This window comes from Crocodylus porosus, unplaced genomic scaffold (assembly GCF_001723895.1).
Source record: "Crocodylus porosus isolate Cpor-Errol unplaced genomic scaffold, CroPor_comp1, whole genome shotgun sequence".
NCBI classification, from domain to species: Eukaryota; Metazoa; Chordata; order Crocodylia; family Crocodylidae; genus Crocodylus; species Crocodylus porosus.
Window position 1 is genome coordinate 12,095,907 of NW_017728936.1, and position 6,600 is coordinate 12,102,506.

The following is a 6,600-nucleotide window of genomic DNA, read 5'->3' on the forward strand; positions in this document are numbered from 1 at the left end:
CCCCAGTACTCTTTCCTGCCATGGCAGGGGGTCGGACGAGATGATCTGCTCAGGTCCCTTCCGACCCTAGAAACTATGAAACGCTGCACCCCCCCTGCCCCCGTGGGATGCGGTGGAGTCCCAGGTGAGTCGCTGGTACTTGTGCGGGCACTCCTGTTCCGGGGCCCACCGAGGCTCCGGCAGAGAAGCGAGGGCAGTTGGCGGTGCCCCGGAGCCCGCCGTGCCCAGTTGCCTGCAGAGGAGGGGAGGACGGGGCTGCTTCCTCGCTGTCTGTGAAGCAGCAGCCCAGCTGCTCTGTCCTGCTGGCTGCTGTCGGGTTTCAGTCACAGCTGCCTCTGGGAGGGGCTGTCTGTCCCCACCGTGGACAGATGCTTATTTATTTAGCATATGCAGTTTCGGCATATTGTTTCAGCCACCTTGAGGCGATGTCACCAGCGTGAAGAGCCTGAAGGCCACCAGGCAGCACTGTGAATGGCCACGAGTCAGCGGTGTGGGACACAGTTTGAACTTGTCCACAAGGGCATTGGTTGTCGTTGCCAAGGCCCTGTGGGTCTAGGTTTGAGGCCCTGTCCAGTTTGAAAATGGTGGAGAAGTGCCCAGGAACAGCATGGCCAGTTGCAGCCTGGTTGGCTGTCTGTCAGGTCAGAGACGGTGGGGTGACTGATTGGTGCTTGTGTTGACCATTCTTCATGCCATCGAGTTAAGTAAGGAAAGGTTGGAGGGTTTTGAAAAGATGGGCCATATTGAGTGTCTTGCTTTTCAAGCACTCCAGCAGATCCCGGCATCCAGTCCCGTGCCTTACACTGTTTGCTCAGATGGAAAAAGGATGCACAGCAGTGAGTGCGTCGGGACAAAATCAGGACCTTACAAACTTCTCTGTGAATAAATCAAGTTGAAGGGGCTGCTTGCGGATGGGACAGGGCAGGTTTCCAGTGCTGGTCTCTCACTCTACTCCGAGGTGGCCTCCGAGTCTGTGCCTGCAGAAACTTTTCTGTTCAAAACTTTGGCAAAGTTTAGTTTCATAGATTGAAGAGTCGGAAGGGACCACGAAGGATCGTCGTGTCTGACCCCCTGGCCCGGGCAGGAAAGAGCGCTGAGGTGATACGACCCCAGCCAGGTGTCTATCTCGCCTCCTCTTGAAGACCTCCAAGTTAGGTGAGAGTACTACCTCCCTTGGCAGCCCATTCCAGATTTTGGCCACCCTTCCTGTGAAAAATTTCTTCCTAATGTCTAACCTGAACCTACTCTCCACTAGTTTGTACCCATTTTTCCTAGTTACTCCTAGGGGTGCCCTGGTAAATAGCGCATCTCCAATTCTCTGTTGTCCTCCCTTGATAAACCTATAGGCGGCTACAGGGTCAGCCATCTCTTGTGAAGCCTGAAGAGATCCAGATCTCTCAACCTCCCCTCGTTGGGTCTTGCACGGAGACCGCTAATCATGCAAGTGGCCTCCTCTGAACCCTCTCCAGATTCTCCGTGTCCCTCTTGAAGCGCGGCGCCCAAAACTGGACACAGCGCTCCCGCTGCAGCCTGACCAATGCTGCATAGAGGGGGAGCATCACCTCCCTCGATCTGTTGGTCATGCATCTGGGAATACACGACAAGGTGCGATTGGCTTTGCCGATGGCCTCGTTACACTGCCGGCTCATGTTCATCTTGGAGTCAACTATGACTCCAACGTCCCTTTCAGCCGCTGCGCTGCTGAGGTCTTCCCCCAACCTATAGGTGTGCTGGGGATGCCTCCTCCCTAGGTGGAGTACCTTGCACTCATCTTTGTTGAATTGCATCCTGTCGCGTTCTGCCCATTGCTCCAACCTGTCCAGATCGGCCTGTATCTGCTCCCTGCCCTCTGGTGTGTTAACTTTGCCCCATAACTTGGTGTCATCTGCGAACTTGGACAGGGTGCTCTCCACACCCTCGTCCAAATCACCGATGAAGACATTAAATAGTACCGGTCCAAGGACTGAACCCTGCGGGACACCGCTGCCCACCTCCCTCCAGGCCGTGGAAGTCACTGCATCTTCACAAAATGCTTTAACTTGCAAAGGTCTGATCTCTTTGGCTGAGGACCTGTAGGGCTTAGCCTGCAGGATGCTGGCAGTGGCAATGGTCTCTCACTGATGGGGTGAGAGGACTGGTTTTGGTGAGGGTCCTTTGGAGTCTCGTCTCGCCACCCAGTGAAGCTGCCCCGTGCCTAAGAAACAATGGGTCTGTTCTAGGCTCCTTGCTTCAAGGCAGAGACTGCCTACCTGAGGTCTGCCTGTCTACCTAAGGTCTTGGAGTCATTTGGGGGTGCTCTGGATCAGACACCCACCCCTAAGCTGGCGTGTGTGGGACGGCAGGAGCAGGTTGGTGGGGTGTGTGATGTGCTCAGGGGTGTCTGCACCGGTGGCTGCCTTTGCTGCTAGGACTGGCTGTGGGGAGGGGTAGAATGGCTGTTTCTGCTTGTTGCATCATTTTGTCATGATCCGTCTCCCTGTGTGTTCATGCGTCAGGCATTTGCATTCTGTGGGGCATGTCTGCACAGCACAGAAGGCCAGATCCTGCTCCCTGCTGCACCAGTGCAGCTCCTTCCTTCTGGCCCCTTAGCAATGCCCTGCTGATGGGGTGGGAGGTATGCCCGTGACTGGGTCTCCTTCCTCCTCTGGTTGTTGCGATTGTCTTTCCTCTGCTTCCTTTCTTGCTTCCCCGGCAGCACGGGCGCACGCCCTGCTTGCTGGCTGCTGGGGCCAGGGGATTGCATTGCAGCAGCGTTAGTCTGCACCGAAATGTGGAAGCAGCAAGGCAGACAGATTGGCTGCTGGGCAGCTCCCCTGCCCCGGCCGGGGGGCGGGGGCTCCACATGCCTGTGGCTGCCCCAGGAATCTGCGAGCCAGGCTCCTTCCTGAGCGAGCAGAGCTGGATTCACCAGCAGCTCCTCTGAGGCCACAGCAGGGCTTCGGATTTCTTGGTCCATCACCTGGGATTGGAGCGCCGGTCCCAGGCTCTCCTTAGCCTCCTCGTTCGGACCGTGGCTGGGACACGCTTAGTGAAAGCAGCATTTCTTTATATGTCCACAGGTCTTGGATTTAAGGCCGTGGCTAGCTGAATGTTCAGGGCCCAGATGCTGCCCTTTGGTTTGAATTTAACATCCCTAAGGACGGTGGAGGCGCTTATTAAGCCTCCTGTACCCTGCTTGATGTATTGTATTATCCCCTTCATTTTCCTATTGAAAATCTGAGGAGCATAGAGACAATCCATCTTGCACAAGGTCTGTCACGAAGTCGGTGGCACAATAGAGAGTCGAACCCAGGAGTCCTGGCTCCTTGCTTTAACCACTAGCGAGCAAAATTTGCTGTCCTTAAAGTGCCAAGTAAAGGTGGAGTTTCTGCTAAGCTGTTTGCCCCGTCACAAGCTGCCAAGGGGCTCGGATGTCTCGGTAGTCTGGTTCTCTTTGGCACGTCTTTTCCAGCAATGCTGTGGGTCATTTGTCACCCTGTGTCCCTGTATCCACCTTCTAATAAATCCTCTTCTGCTGGCCAGATGTTTGGCACATCGTCTGGAATCCAGCGAGCTGTAAATTCGACTCCTGCCTAGACTACGAGAAGTCCCTACGCTGTCTGCAAAGACACCAGTGGGGGGACAGGAATGTATCCCATTGTATATCTTTAACGCAGCAACTCTTCTGTCACTTCTGGCTGTGGTTGTGCTAGACCGTACAAGCGAAGCAGGTTCAGACTTGGTTGAATTGGAGAATCTGCTAAGAAAAGCCCTGCAAGCTAGGATCTGCAGGCTGGGACTGAGGGACATGGGGCAGCTGCACGTACCTGCTGTTTCTGCTGTGATGGTGCTGGGCAGACGGTGAGCCACTTTCATGAGCACCAGACTTGTCCGATCTAGTTGCTGAGCAATGGACAGACACCGGTGCTGAAGCAGAACTGTCTAGGGCCTCTTCACGGGGCAAGGCCTGTTTGCATCCTGTTGCCAGCCTCCCCACCCTAGAAGTATTAAGCCCTGTCTGCACATGTTAGCTGTTTTGGTTTTTAAACGTGACCTGTTCTTCTTACTGGAACAGAGTCTAAAAGAGAGTTTGCTAATCGCCCCAGATCCGAGATGGCAGGGGAGAACTGGGACTGCTCTGAAGAGTCCCTTTCCTCGAGGAATCAGTGTTTACAAGCTGCCTCTTGCCTGAAGGCCTAAATGCCAACAAGATGGATGCAGATCCAGCCCCACGAGCCTAAGCAACAGCAGGTCGGGGAGAGGTGCAAAGCCAGAGCTCTCTGCATCTCTCCCACCAGACACAGCAGACGTCCCTGCTAGAGCACAGCCCACGCTACGGCACGCTCCAGCGGAAACCCGGGCTCCCGCTTTGCCGGTTCCTGGGCCTCTGGTGGATGCCTGTCTGTGCAGCGTCTGGGTGAGGTACTGCTGAGTGGGGGTGCATTGGGGCTGGGCTGTCCTGGTCCAGGACTGCTGCTCACGGGCACTGTGGTGAGTGGGACGGGACATTGCATGGGGAGGTATGAATGTTTTTGTGAGCTCTTTCTGCGAAGGTTTGGTTCCCCATCAGTCTCGTTGTTGTGGAGAGCGCTGTCTCTAGGGGAGCCCTGCTGGGCCCGGTGTCACCCCTGGGGCTGTCTCGCCTGGATCTCTGCTTCAGGGAGGTGCTGCATCCAGGCAGCTTGGGCTAATGTGGCCATGCAGGTCTGGCCATTGATTGTGAGTCTGTGGGGCCATGTCTGTGCAGAGCTGTCCTCCCACGGCACAGCAGGGAGCATGGGGGCCTTTCCCTGGGCAGTCAGCGGCTCTGGGTTGGCACCGGAGGCCAAGCTGCCACAGACCCCGTGAGTTCCTCAGCAGGAACCTGGTGCTTGATCTGTCCTGGCTTGGTGGCCCAGGGAAGGGTCCCAGCCACCGACGCTTTCTTCCCTCTCATGCGTGGGAAGAGCTAGCTGGTAAGTCTCCAGCACGTGCTTTGTGTTGTGGAGCACTCGGGGGGGGCCAAGCCTGGGTCAGGCCGTGATCTGCCCCAGCCCGCTGTGCCCATCCGAGGGCGCAGAGGCGTCACTCCTGCCCCAGCCTTGGTGAGCGTGACCCCCCGGGGCTGCAGACTCTGGCTGCTGGGATCTCGGCGTGGCAGGCGAGGCTCTCGGCCACCAGCAGGCAGCAGGACCGCTGCAGGGACTGCTCCCTGGACTGTCCTCTGGCAGCGGCACGGCTTCCAAAGGGCCGCGGACTCCCTGAGGCCGGCCAGGCTGAGTGCCGGGGGCCGCGTGCTCAGCGCCGCAGCTTGTACCGTGTGGCCCTTCTCCTCCCCCGCGCAGCTCCCCTCCCCCTGCGAGCAGTTAGACAGAGCAATTGGGCAGGCACTGGGACAGCAGCACTGACATCAATCTCTCCTGGTGTGGAATGAGGGGTATAAATATCCAGAGAGTGATGTGATCTTTCCAGCTGCTATTAATAGGCCCCTAGAGAGAGCGAGTGAGCGAGCGAGACTGGCTGACACTTAAAGGGCTCGCAACTCCCTTATGTGCTGTGAAAATTAATCAGCACCGTGGCTCACCATCTTCCTCCAGGCTAGAGCAGAGCCCTCGGCTGGTGTGCGGGGACGGGGGGAGGGAGCTGCTAATGACTTGCTAGTTAGGAAGCAGCAATAGGCCAGGCAGGGCACGAGGGATCCCACCTGGCTGGCGAGAAGTGCTGGGGAGGACTGAGCAGCTCCAAGTGCCCTGACCTCTCAGCAGGGCTTCGTGCGCCCAGCCTCATGGTGCTGGGGGTGCAGGTCTTGTGATGCCTGCTTGCAGGTAGGGAAACTGAGGCAGGGGCACACAAGGAACTTGCCAAGTGTCTGCAGGGAGCTCGTGGCAGGATGCCTGGGTTTTGTTCCCAGATGACCTGGCCCTACGCTGTCACCATCTCTCGAGCAGCCTGGCTCTGGGATGTGTGAGCCTATGTCAGCTTGGTTGGGGTCTGATCTCAAGTCGCAGTGGATACAAGGCTTGTCGTCTTCTTGTTGTCTATCCCTGGGCTGCTCTGAGCAGCTCAGGGGGGGCATCCGTCCGGCTGCTGAGCTGGTTCACTTCTGTTTAGAGCCCCAGGGTTTGGGCCGGGCCCAGGGCTTCCGGCTCCTGAGCAGCAGGAATAACTGCACCCGGTGCCTAGGCTGGGCAGGACGGCCTGGCAGAGCAGGTGGGCGATTCTTCCGTCCTGGGGGAGAGGGCAGGGTGTGCAAACGGAAGAGTCATCTGAAAGCAGCACCGTGGTCTCCCCGGGCAGCCAGCTCGTGGCTCCCCGAGAGAGCTGCATGGGCAGTGACAAGTGATGGGTCTGTCTGGCAGCCTGTGCTGTCTAGCAGCTCCAGCCAGGCACTTCCTGGAGTGGGTCAGGATGGGTGCTGCCCCGCTTCCCTTGCAGGAGCTGAGACCCTCTCGCAGGGCTCACGTGCCAGAAGCGGGGTCAGGACACTGCTTTCTGCTCTGCATCCTGGCTCTGGCCGCAGCAACCTTGGGGGCACGTGCCCTGTCCTCCCTGAGCAGCGGTAGGCCCAGTGGCTGCAGTCGCTAGCCATTGGACTTTGGGGGTGCCGGCAGCTGTCCGGAGTCCTGCAAGTGCCAGGCAGCC

General features: G+C 57.7%; 1 protein-coding gene across 2 annotated transcripts in view; it reads left to right on the forward strand.

Moving 5' to 3' along the window:
- The window catches only part of BCL9L (B-cell CLL/lymphoma 9-like), a 24,623-nt gene that overhangs the window by 597 nt on the left and 17,426 nt on the right, over window positions 1-6,600 (forward strand). The window lies entirely within an intron of this gene.